The sequence below is a fragment of the Pseudorca crassidens genome, chromosome 9, assembly GCF_039906515.1.
Source record: "Pseudorca crassidens isolate mPseCra1 chromosome 9, mPseCra1.hap1, whole genome shotgun sequence".
NCBI lineage: Eukaryota > Metazoa > Chordata > Mammalia > Artiodactyla > Delphinidae > Pseudorca > Pseudorca crassidens.
This window is the reverse complement of record NC_090304.1, coordinates 38,939,897-38,953,954: the sequence shown is the minus strand read 5'-3', so window position 1 is coordinate 38,953,954 and position 14,058 is coordinate 38,939,897. Positions and strand designations below refer to the sequence as shown.

Genomic DNA, 14,058 nt, shown 5'->3' with positions numbered 1-14,058 from the left:
TGGTCTGGAGTTGCTGAATGTTGTGTTAATTCTGCTACTTGCTTATAGTTGAATAAAAATAAAAACGTGTAGATGGAAAAAAAAAGTAGAAATAGGCTGTACTTTGTATCAGTCAATAAGAATGGAACGCTAAAGACATTTCCATTCAAAATCTTCCAGAAATGAACACTTCAGAAAGTTAACAGCTGAATGAAATTAAAGGACTAGGCTCTGTTTTAAGAAAATGAAGATATCAAGCCCATTTGGGACTCCTCTAATAAACCAGGAATTCTATATATTCAACTTAGGTCTCAAATTCCAAGAAAGCATCTGGTTCTTTATATAAGAGAATGAGTTTTAGGAGTTAGTGGGCATTTTCTACATTAATAAACTTGTACAAACACCCTGACATTCCTTCAAAAGTTAAGTTTATGTCTGATCAAAATTTGTGTGCAACATTTAGGAAGATAAATTCACTACCCAAGCACAGCCAAGCAGCAGAGTCCATTTAGAGGTGTTTTGACTTACTACGTAAAAATACTTGATTTAGCACAAATTCCAAATGTAAATTTCCTTTAAAATTAAAATGGGACATTCTCAATTAAAACTTGAGTGAATGAGAACATAGTGTATAAATTTCAAGAGTTGTAATGGATTTCCATAACCATGACAAACAAGAAGGTTTTGTCAGAAAATTAAACTGAAAATTCAGGACAACAACTCCTTTATTAATTTACTGCTTTTATAATGTGGCAGAGCCCCTTCTGCTAGAAGGTGATATGTACATGGGGAAGTGGCCAGCCCTGAGTTCTAGAAAAATCGCTACTACAAATAACAGAGCTCATGGGAAAAACAGAGTTAAGGCAGACTACTCAAAAATCGGTGTAATCGGGCTTCCCTGGTGGTGCAGTGGTTCAGAGTCCACCTGCCGATTCAGGGGGCACGGGTTCGTGCCCTGGTCCAGGAAGATCCCACATGCCGCAGAGTGGCTAGGCCCGTGAGCCATGGCCACTGAGCCTGTGCGTCCGGAGCCTGTGCTCCGCAACAGGAGAGGCCACAACAGTGAGAGGCCCGCGTACCACAAAAAAAAAAAAAAAAAAGTGTAATCAAAGCCCTAACTAAAACAATAAGTCTTTACAGAAACACTAGTGCAGTTAAATCTCCACTTGAATTTGCACCTTGAATTATGGTCTTTGATCCTCTGAAGCCTCCTTAAACCCTGGAGCTCCTGCTTCCTAATTTGTTATATGGATTCTGAAGGGCATTTGCTTCTAGCGAAGACCAATTTCAATGAAGTTAAAAATATACCCCAGGATGTACACTTCTTCACCAAAGTTCTTAATGCAAACAGAAATGTCTTCTCAGCTTCTCTGTCTGCACTTACTGTTTCATCAGAATGCTTAACCCTGTGGAATGTGGAACTGTTCTTGTAGCCACCATTTTCACTTCTGCAGAACTTTCAGTGTTTTCCTAATACTTTCCTGCATTACTAAGATATTCCCTTTAACTATGAGAGTTTGTTCTAGATTGCTTTGAAATGTTGATATGCTGGGAAAGATTATTTTTGAACGAATGCTACCTCCCCATTATACTGACATCAATCCCATATTTACCAATTACAGAAGTTAATCTGTGTTACATAAACAAGTATCGTAGCAAATAGACCATACTACCTGAAAAATGGATTTTTATATTTCTAAAGAAATCCTCTGGTTTGCCACTCCAAGTTTGCCACAATCTAATCCAATAGTATTTCCCAGAACTTCCCAAGTGAATATTATGTCCAAGTTAGTTTGACTCATATCCTGTTCCTATGAAACACAAACTGAACTATCTTGCCTCTGAATCTGTTTGTCTTCAATGTCTTCCTCCTAACCTTCCCTCACAACACAAGTCAAAGATCTATTAATTTTTTAAGGCCCAATGGAATGCCACTTCATCTACAATGTCTTCTATGAATATTCAGTATGAAGCATTTCTTCCCTCCTAGAATTTCTAAGTACTTAGTCTGAACCAAACACCAGTATCATTACATCCTGTTTTATATTTGTCCTAATGTGAAAGCTCCTTGAAGACAAGAATCAAATTTAACTGAATTTCATATTTTTGTAAAACTTTATATCCAGTTCATAAGGAACCCAACCATTGGTTCAATTTGTTAAATGTTCTGCTCCCTCTAAAAACAAGTTAAAATTTACTTCCATAGAACCAATGAATTTGCCATAGCAATCATAAAACAATGAAAAAATATAAGGCACTATGTAGTTCCTTCAACTGTCTCCTAAAAAGAACAGCAGTAATTTTCATAATTAATATCTGATTCTATAAAATAAGTATTTTTCTAATTATTATTATTATTAAAAATAATATCTAAATTACAGTGAGATACCACCTCACACTCACTAGGATAGCTACTATTAAAAACAAAAAACAGGGCTTCCCTGGTGGCGCAGTGGTTGAGAGTCCGCCTGCCGATGCAGGGGACACGGGTTCGTGCCCCGGTTCGGGAAGATCCCACATGCGGAGCGGCTGGGCCCGTGAGCCATGGCCGCTGAGCCTGCGCGTCCGGAGCCTGTGCTCCACAACGGGAGAGGCCACAACAGTGAGAGGCCCGCGTACCGCAAAAAAAAAAACACAAAAAAACAAAAAAAAACAAAAAACAGGACTTCCCTGGTGGCGCAGTGGTTGGGAGTCCGCCTGCCGATGCAGGGGACATAGGTTCGTGCCCCGGAGCGGCTGGGCCTGTGGGCCATGGCCGCTAAGCCTGCGCGTCCGGAGCCTGTGCTCCGCGGCGAGAGAGGCCACAATGGTGAGAGGCCCGCGTACCACAAAAACAAACAAACAAACAAAAAAACAGAAAACAACAAATGTTGGCAAGGATGTGGAGACACTGGAACCCTTGGGCACTGTTGGTAGTAATGTAAAATGGTGTAGCCTCTGTGTAAAACGATGTGGTGGTTTCTCAAACAATTAAAAATAGAATTACCATATGACCCAGCAATTCTACTTCTGGGTCTATACCCAAAAGAATTGAAAGCAGGTATCAAAGAGATATTTTTACACCCATGTTCATAGCAGCATTATTCACAATAGCTAAAACATGGAAGCAATCCAAGTATAAACCAACAGATGAATGGAAAAGCAAGCAAACTGAGGTATACAGTGGAATATTATTCAGCCTTAAAAATAAAGAAAATTTTACAATATGCTACAATATGGATGAAACTTGAGGACATTATAAGTGTATAAGACTGTCACAAAATGACAAATATTATATGATTCCACTTATATGAGGTACTTAAGAGTATTCAAAATCATAAAGACAAAGTAGAATGGCGGTTGCCAGGGGCCAGGGGGAGGGGAGAATGGAGAGTTACTACTTAATGGGTATAGAATTTCAGTTTTACAAGATGAAAAGTTATGGGGATGGTTGGTGGTGATGGTTGCACAACAATGTGAATATATTTAATACCACTGAACTGTACACCTTAAAATGGTTAATCTGGTAATTTTCTTATATGTATTTTACCACACAAAAATATATCTAGCAATTACTGAGCATTTCTTACATGTAAGGTTCTGCTGTAAGAAATTTAGTCATGTATGTATGTGTGTGTGTGTGTATATATATATGTATGTATATATTATTTATTTCTCACAAAGCTCTAGTAGGTGGGTAACATTACTATTATCCCCATTTTACAGATTAAAAAATGAGGCACAGAGAAGTTAATGAGGCACATGAGGTCACATGACTAATATAATCAGAGTTAGGATTTCAACCCAGGCAACCTAACTCATTCACTATGCCATTCTAGTACCTCACAACAAAGTCTCCTGAAAAAAAAAACCTTTAAAACACGAGAGAAAAACAGCATTGTGACCTTTGCAGGAGCAATGCTATAAAAAATTCGTATTTTTGTTGACCTAGTAACCATCTTTCCTTCTTTAACTCTGTCTGTTTTTCATGTTCCACTTATTAATAGATTTTGAATCTCCTTAGTGGCATTTCTAGATGCTTTTTTTTTAAAATCAAAAAAGTATTTTTTACAGTGCCTTTCATGTATTAGGTCCTTCCTTTCAAGCAAGTTATAAGTTTCAATTGATGGTGACAGAAATAGATTATAATAACTAATTATCTAGTCATACATCAAGGTAATAATAGAATCTGGAAAATTAACACAAATGTTCTGCTCACAAAGTAAAAAACAGCTGGGCTGCCAATGATTTCATCTTTACATTAACATTAGCATTTTTTTGTTTTTTTCCACTCTTTCTGGAACCAAAAACAATTTTTTAAAAAATTTCACACCTATTCCCTCAACTCTTGCTCCTGATCCCTTCCTCAAACTCCAAACAACTTAAGCATCAAATCATCTCTTTCCTCCACTGATCTTGCACAAACTTTTATGCAGCACTCCCGGCTTTCTATTACATACTGCAGTTATATGCACATACATTTTGTCTCCCCCTTCTAACCCGAGTTCTTTAAGGATGAGGTCTGTGAATGGTTAATATTTGTAGCCCACACATTTTGTCCTCAAATTTTTTTTTAATTTTTTTAAATAAGAGTCTTTCTTTTTTTTAAATATTTAAACATTTATTTAATACTTATTTAAGACCCAGCTTTGCCGGGTCTTAGTTGTGGCATGCAGGATGCTCATTATAGCACACGGGATCTTTTAGTTGCAGCATGTGGGCTTCTTAGTTGTGGCATGCGGACTTCTTAGTTGCCGCATACAAACTATTAGTTGCGGCATGTATTCAGGATCTAGTTCCCCAACCAGGGCCCCCTGCATTGAAAGTGCAGAATCTTACCCACTGGACCACCAGGAAGTCCCCTCAAATATTTTTCAATGAATGAAAGAGGCAAATGATAATAAGAAAAAATCACTAATGTCATTATCCAATATATGAAACAAAGAGGTTTGTGGGGGAAGATACTGAGTTCTCTAGTAAATATTTTGGGTTTGGAAATCCATGGAGATGTTTGGTCATCATCTAGAAATACTCTATTACAAAATTCTATTCCAGAGCTAAAGACAAAGAACTGGGAATCATCCAATTTCTGCACTTTTCTGCAGGGAAATTTCTCTCTGCTAATTGTTGTCAGCATCTATATGGATCACTGACAGAGCAATATCCCAACCAAACGGACTTTGGGTCCAAGTTCCATCAAAAGGAAAGTCTCTTCAGGAGGCTGAGGAATACCTAAGGGACTGCACCTACTGGACATCAAGCTGGGACATCTCTTTATACACATATGAATGGAGAGAGAGAGATTTATTATAAGAAATTGGCTCATGTGATTATAAAGGATGCCAAGTCTCAAGACCTGCAGTCAGCAAACAGGAGACCCAAGAGAGCTGATGTTATAGTTCTAAGTCTGAGTATGGCAGGCTCAAGACCCAGGAAAAGCCAATGTTTCAGTTTGAGTCCAAAGTCAGGGAAAAAACCCCAATGTGCCAACTCAAAGGCAGTCAAGTTGAAGGAATTCCCCTTTTTTGGTGGTAGGGTCAGCCCTTTTGTTCTATTCAAGCCTTCAACTGTTAGGGTGAGGCCCACCACTTTAGGGAGAGCAATCTGCCTTTACTCAGTCTACAAATTCAAATATTAATTTCATCCAGAAGCATCATTACAGACATACCCAGAATAATGTTTGACCAAATGTCGGAGCACCCCATAGCCCAGTCAAACTGACACATAAAATTAATCATCACTGCATCTCAACCATAGACAGCCAAGGAGTCTAGATCAGCAGCTTTCAAACTCTATCTCAGAGCCTCAAGAATAAAGCACTGACCGAGAGAGAACAGATATATTAAAAACAACCAAAAACAAAACCTTGGGGGAGTGCCTATATTTAGAAACTAGACAAGGAAAACGATTCAAAGATTACAGGAGGAAAACTAGGAAGTAGATTTAACTACGGCAATACAAGAGAAGTTTCAAGAAAGGAACGTGGTCAATTGTTGCAAATGAAGCAATAAGGATGGACAGTGAGTATGGTCACTAGATTGGCAATTAGTATTCATACTACCAGAAACAAGTTTCTGCAATATAGTAGGAACAAGAGAGGATGTTGAGGGACTGGAAAAGCAGTAAGTACAAATTCCACTTTGAAGAATAATCGTAAAAAATACTTTGGGGAGACAGGAACAAGAAAAGAGGTGAAAGAGTTAAGTTTGAGAAAAGAGAAGGAATATCTCTTCCCTGCAAACCAGAAAGAAGAGGCGAATAAATCTGAGGTGGGCAAGTGCATACAAAGAATAACCATAACTTCACTATTTAAAAAAAAAAAAAAAGGTAACTGGAAGTCCTAGCCAGAGCAATCGGACAAGAAAAAGAAGAGGAATCCAAATTGGAAAGGAAGAAGTAAAATTGTCACTGTTTGCATATGACATATGATACAGAGAAAATCCTAAAGATGCCACCAAAAAACTGTTAGACCTAATAAATGAATTCAGTAGGATACAAAATTAATATATAGAAATCTGTTGTATTTCTATACACTAACAAGAACTGGCAGAAGGAGAAATTAAGAAAACAATCCCATTTACAGTTGTGTCAAAAATATTATAATAAAATACCTAGGAATAAACCTAACCAATACAGGTAAAAGAACTGTACTCGGGAAACTATAAGATACCGATGAAAGAAAGTGAAGATGACACAAGTGGAAATATATACTGTATTCATGGATTGGAAGAATTAATATTGTTAAAATGGCCATAATACCCAAAGCAATCTACAGATTCAATACAATCCTTAACAAAATACCAATGGCAGGACTTCCCTGGCAGTCCAGTGGTTAAGACTCTGCGCTTCCACTGCAGGTGGCACAGATTCGATCCCTGCTCAGGGAACTAAGATCCCGCATGCTGTGCAGCACAGTCAAAAAAAAAAAAAAAAAAAACACCAAAGGCATTCTTTACAGAACTAGAACAAACAATTCTAAAATGTGTGTGGAAACACAAAAGACCCCCCCAATAGTCGAAACAATCCTGAGAAAGAAGAACAAAACTGGAGGTATCATGCTCCCTGATTTCAAACTACCCTACAAAGCTACAGTAATCAAAACAGTATGGTACCAGCACAAAACCAGAAACATCAATTAATGGACCAGAACAGACAGCCCAGAAATAAACCCACACTTACGTGGTGAATTAACCTATGACAAAGGAGGCAAGAATATATAATGGGGAAAAGGATAGCCTCTTCAATAAATGGTGCTGGGAAAACTGGACAGCTACATGAAAAAGGATCAAACTGGACTTTCTCTCACCATATACACAATTAAATTCAAAATAAATTAAAGACTTAAATGTAAGACCTGAAACCATAAAACTTTTGGAACAAATCAGGCAGTATGCTCTTTGACATCAATCTTAGCAATATTTTTTTGAATATGTCTCCTTAGGCAAGGGAAACAAAAGCAAAAATAAATAAATGGTACTACACCAAACTAAAAAGCTTTTGTACAGCAAAGCAAACATCAACAAAATGAGCAGGTGGTCTACTGAACCGGAGAAGATATTTGTAAAGGATACAGCTGATAAGGGGTTAATATTCAAAATATACAAAGAACTCATACAACTCAATATCAAAAAAACAATTTGATTTAAAAAATGGCATTTTTCAAAAGAAGGTATAGTGGCCAACAGACACATGAAAAGATGCTTAACATCACTAACCAGCAGGGAAATGCAAATCAAAACCACAATGAAGTATCACCTCACACCTGTCAGAATGGCTATTGTCAAAGAGACAACAAATAACAAGTGCTGGTGAGGATGTGGAGAAAAGGGTACCCTAGTGCACTGCTGGCAGGATGTAAATTGATACAGCCACTATGGAAAACAGTATTTTTTTCCGCAAAAAATTAAAAATAGAACTACCATAAGATCCAGCAATTCCACTTTTGGGTATTTTTGTGAAGAAAACGGAAACAGTAATTTGACAAGATACATGCACCCCTATGTTCACTGCAGCATTATTTACAACAGCCAAGATATGGAAGCAACCTAAGTGTCTACTGACAGATGAATGGATAAAGATGTGGTATATACATACAATGGAATATTACTCAACCATTAAAAAAAGAAAAGAAATCTCACCATTTGGGACAACATGGATGGACCTAGAGGTTATTATACTAACTGAAATAAGTCAGACAGAGAAATACCGTATGATTTCATTTATATGTGAAACCTAAGAAACAATACAAATGAATAAATATAACAAAACAGAAACAGGTTCACAGACATAAAGAACAGAGGGGAGGGACTTCCCTGGTAGTCCAGTGGGTAAGACTCCATGCTCCCAGTGCAGGGGGCCCAGGTTCGATCCCTGGTCAGGGAACTAGATCCTGCATGCATGCTGCAACTAACACTTCGTATGCCACAACTAAGAAGTCCACATGCCACAACTAAGTCCCAGCACAGCCTAAATAAATAAATCTTTTTTTAAAAAAAAAGAAGAAGAAAAAGAACAGAGGGGAGGTCAGGGGCGGGGGCTGGGAGTGGGGGAATGAAACAGGTGAAGGAAATTAAGTGGTACAAACTTCCAATTACTAAATAAATGAGTCAGGAGGATAAATGTAAAGCATGAGGAATACTGTCAATAATATTGTAGTAACTTTGCATAGTGACAAATGGTAACTAAACTTATCATGGTGATCATTTTGTAATGTACAGAAATGCCAAGTCACTAAATTATGTTGTGCACCTGGAACTAACAGTGTTGTAGGTCAATTATAATTCAATTTTTTAAAAAGGTAGTGAGGTCAAGGAGAGGTGGAAAGGGTAAATTAAGGGTTTAAGGAAAGTGATGCAGGTTTGCAATAATTCACAAAAACTTATCAGTGCATACTCTATAAAGCAGTTATAAGAATATGGGAGGGCCTTCCCTGGTGGCGCAGTGGTTGAGAATCTGCCTGCTAATGCAGGGGACACGGGTTCGAGCCCTGGTCTGGGAGGATCCTCCCACATGCTGCAGAGCATTTAGGCCCGTGAGCCACAACTACTGAGCCCTGCGCGTCTGGAGCTTGTGCTCCGCAACTAGAGAGGCTGCGACAGAGAGAGGCCCGCGCACCGCGATGAAGACTGGCCCCCGCTTGCCGCAACTAGAGAAAGCCCTCGCACAGAAATGAAGACCCAACCCAGCCAAAAATTAATTAATTAAAAAAAAAATGAAACCATGTCCAAAAAAAAAAAGAATATGGGAAAGCTTTACACCTAAACAACTCCCAGGTTCATGCCATCTTACCCCAGAAATTAGATGGAACACCAAGTTTTCAATAAATGTATTTTAAGCATTAAATATAAACATTTTATCAGCTGCTTTTCAGAACAAAGTTGGTTACTTCGTTACCAAAATTTTATAGAGACTTCAGTAATCTACTCAACTAATGTACTATATTCAGCTAGACAATGAAAAACCACATTTTATTCAACTTTACCTCTTCTTTAAAATTAACGTTAGACATTGTGCTAATGGGGATATACATGTTTATAGTGTTAATATAATCAACTTTTAGAAAAAGTCAATAGCCACAGAACTTTGCAAAACCATTTCTATGAAAATAATTTCATTCACTACTAAAATCTTTGGGATCTATTCAAAGTAGCTAAATTATAGCTATTAACTAAAAGTGTGATTTAAACTTAAATTGCCAGAAGACAGTTTTAAGTACTATGCCTTTTCCTGGTTTTGAAAACAAAAATTTGAACTAAAGTATTTAGATTATTATGGACAAAAGACACTAGAAGGAAATAGGAAGTAAGACTGCTGAGTGAGAAGAAAAATACCCTTCAGAGTTTTTACCACAAAGCATAAAATTCTTACAGGAAATGAACACTGAAGTATGTAATGTAATTATAAAGAATAGGCATTGCAATCTTATTTCCCAACAAAAAATATGAACCTCAGGGAAAAGTTTTTAAATAGAGATGAATGGTGTGTGAAAAATTAAAAGTTCCACGCCAATGTTTGTGTCACAGACTTCTTAAATCAGCCTATTATTAGTGTTCTGTTTACCTCCCCCTTTTGGTCTAAATCAAACCAAACTTTATCTTCTTGTACACAAACAAAATGATGAAATTTTAGTGTTAATAAAAGGGCTTAGAACTTTTCTTTGAAAATAAAAATCCTTTTATAGCACTTGTAACAACTGCACACTAAACCTCTGATTAAAGACCTCCAATAACTATGCATTGACCACCTGAGAGGAACCATTACCAAATGGCTATTTATAAGTTCCTTTATTGATATTTAACTGTATATCTGCCTCTTTGAGTTTTATTCCCCATTGGTCCTTGTTCTACTTTTTGGGACAATGAATTTTAAAACTAAGTTACTAAACTGAATTTCTCAATTCATAGAGAAAAATATAAACAACTAGGACTTGCATAATTTTAAGCTTTCTATGAAAGGTTATTTTAACTTTTACACCTGCTACCACTTGTCTATTAAAATCTAGCACAGGGCTTCCCTGGTGGCGCAGTGGTTGAGAGTCCGCATGCCGATGCAGGGGGCACGGGTTCGTGCCCCGGTCCGGGAAGATCCCACATGCCGCAGAGCGGCTGGGCTCGTGAGCCATGGCCGCTGAGCCTGCGCGTCCGGAGCCTGTGCTCCGCAACGGGAGAGGCCACAACAGTGAGAGGCCCGCGTACCGCAAAAACAAAAACAAAATCTAGTACAACGTACCATGTAATTTGCACAAAGCAACGCACTTAATGTATTGGAAAACTTAGAACATAACTATTTCACCTTTGTTTTACAAGAATACCATGATTTTCAGGTATTCTACTTCCTGAACTGCTTTGAGAACCTATGTCCCAAACATAAAACTTTAAAAGAAAAAAAGTCAACTTCCTCTTTTACAGGGCAACTTTCCAAACTTTAAATATTATTCCTGAAAGGATCTCAGAAATTATCTAGTCCAACTAACTTTATATTATAGATGAAGAAACTCAGATTCAGAGTGTGAATTAGCTCCAATTAATATTTGCTTCTTCAGGCAAAATATCTCCAATCTTTTCAACAGTTCCTTAAATAGCATAGCTTCTAGATCCTGAACACTGTAGTCTTCTCAAGACACACTCTAGTCTACCACTGGTCCCTTTTAGAATGTGGTGCTCAAACATAATTATTACATGGGGTTTTAAAAGAGCAGAGAGGACTTCCCTGGTGGCACAGTGGTTAAGAATCCGCCTACCAATGCAGGGGACACGGGTTCGAGCCCTGGTCCGGGAAGATCCCACATGCCACGGAGCAACTAAGCCCATGTGCCACAACTACTGAGCCTGCACTCTAGAGCCCGCGAGCCACAACTACTGAGCCTGCGTGCCTAGAGCCCGTGCTCTGCAACAAAAGAAACCACCGCAATGAGAAGCCTGCGCACCACAACGAAGAGTAGCCCCCGCTAGCCGCAACCAGAGAAAGCCCGCGCACAGCAGCGAAGACCCAACGCAGCTAAAAATAAATAAATAAATTTATTAAAAAATAAAAAAAATAAAAGAGCAGAGTATAACAGAATGATCAACAACTACATACCTCCTCAGCCATGCCACAGTTAAACTCCTTTAAGGAGCCTAAGCCACCTCAATTCAGACACTGTGCCATTTAGTAAAGCTACTCATGTACACTGTAGTAATCTAGCTCCCGTCTCTGATTGATCAGCTGATCAAGTCATGTTATTTTTGCTTACCTGGCTTTGACTCATGTCTCTCGCAACCAATTTGATTACTCCTTGATCCTTCCCCCTGTACTTTAAACAAAATCTAAGAACATGTTTCTGCTAAAACTTGCCTAGAAGCCTGATTCCTGGAGTTTGAACAAGCAGTAATTCTCTGCAACTCCCATGTGATCTGATTTCCCAGATCTTGTTAGGGGAATTCTTTTCTTATCTTTAGGAAACTACCTATCCTCATCAGTCCTGCAAGATGATTTCTGAAAGTACCCCAAATAGGGAAAATATCAAGATGATACTGTGACAAATATTAAAAATGAGTAGGAAAAGATGTATGCAGAGAGACAATGAAAGGGATATAAATGAGTATCACAGCCCTGCCCCCACCAAAGGAAGGGGTGGAGAAAACATCGGTTGAACCAGAAGTGACCAGTCTAAACTATAGAGGGCAACAGGGAAAGGAAGCAAGTGTTTTGCAGCAAAAGCACTGGCAATCTACGCCACAGGTTTTAAGTTACAAAGAAACTGAAGAAGAAAATATTAATTGGAGATAAGTCACCCTCTGGATCTAAGTTTCTTCATTCATGAAATAAAGTTGGTTAGACTAGATAACTGTGGTTATCATCTTAAATATCTCTAAAATACGAGTTCATTTAACTAATTACAATACCATTATTACATGAAAAAATTAATAATTCCTTAACTTCTTCACATTTCAGTTTCTTCAACTGTGAAATAGGTATGGGTCACTCTGATCTCATAGGATTCTTAGGAACTCTCTATTGTCTCAGTGATTATTAAAAAAAAGAGTTCAGTTTGAACATTTACAGCACAGATAAAAAGCATGTAGCTCTTAGGTTCTGAGTCCAGTCTTGGATCATTGATAGCAAGTAATTCTGGTAGACCCAGAAACCTCAACTAGTTTAAGATGATAACCAGAGTTCACCTGGAATGGTAATTTCAGCTCATCTGGAATAATCTATTTCCCTTAGTGAATAAATGAATTTCCACTGCTGGGAAAGTTAGAATTAGAGATCCAGAGATAATGAAATAAACCAAAGTCATTTATAAATATTTTATTAAATTCAAGATAACCTATGTATTGTGGCTACAATGCATATATTGTAGAGGTGCAAATGCATACCCATGAAGGTGTGATGCAAGGAGCAGGAGTATTATTTGAAAGTGACCTGGATGCTCACTCTGGGTTGCCTGGACAATCAGGGGCTCTGCCTTCTACCAGTGGGAGGGCTGAGCCTAAACTCAGCTCCCTTTAGGACCAGGGGCTTCTTTTTCCCTGATAGCAGAGACTGCAACTTTCCCTAGCTCCTGAGATCTCCAGTTACTGGCAGCTGCCCTTCCCAAACTACTTCTGATACCCCTAATCCAGACTACACGGTGTCAAACACCATGCCTTCATGCTAAATCCATAAAAAGGAGATCCACAGTTAGAGAGGGATCTCTCTATTGGAACACTGACCCAAATGTGAATCCGGCAGTAACCTGGCCTGAGCAAGATGGGAGGATCAGGGGGACCAGTGTCTTCCTTTAAAAAAAAAAAAAAAAATGAGGTAAAGTTCATAGAACATAAAAACTGCCATATTAACCATTTAAAAATGTACAATTTGTTGGCTCACAGTACATTCATAATGGTATGTGACCATCACCACTATGGTAAGAACACTGAAATGTTCTAATTCCAGAACACTTTCATCACCCCCCCCAAAAAGATCCCTGTACCCATTAAGCAACGATTCCCCATTCCCTCTTTCCTCCAACCCCCCCAACAAACACTAATCTGCTTTCTTTCTCTATGGATTTGCCTTTTCTGGACATATCATATAAATTGAATCATACATGTTTTTTTGTGTCTGGCTTCTTTCACTTACAATGTTTTCAAGGTTCATCCATGTTGCAGCATATATCAGGGCTTCATTCCTTTGTATGGGTGAATAATATTCCATTGTACAGACATACCGCTTTTGCTTTTACCCATTCATCAGCTGATGGACATTTTGGGTTGTTTCACTTTTTGGCTATTATGAATAAAGCTATGAACAACCCAATTTTTAAAATGGGCAAATGACAAATAGACATTTCTTCGAAAAAGATACAGAAGTGGCCAATAATCATATGAAAAGATACTCAACACTACTAGTCAACAGAGAAATCAAAATCAAAATCACAATGAGATATCACTTCACATCCATCAGGATGGCTATAATCCAAAAAACTGTCAAATAACAAGTGTTGGCAAGCATGTGAAGAAATGGAACTCTCATACATTGCTGGGGGGAATGTAAAATGATGCAGCCACTATGGAAAAGAGTTTGCTGGTTCCTCAAAAAGCTAAGCACAGAATAACCAGCAGCTCCACTACTAGGTAT

At 38.1% G+C, this 14,058-nt stretch overlaps 1 protein-coding gene across 6 annotated transcripts in view; it reads right to left on the bottom strand.

Moving 5' to 3' along the window:
* The window catches only part of PIK3C2A (phosphatidylinositol-4-phosphate 3-kinase catalytic subunit type 2 alpha), a 111,361-nt gene that overhangs the window by 65,418 nt on the left and 31,885 nt on the right, over nucleotides 1-14,058 (bottom strand). The gene's annotated exons all lie outside the window — the stretch shown is intronic.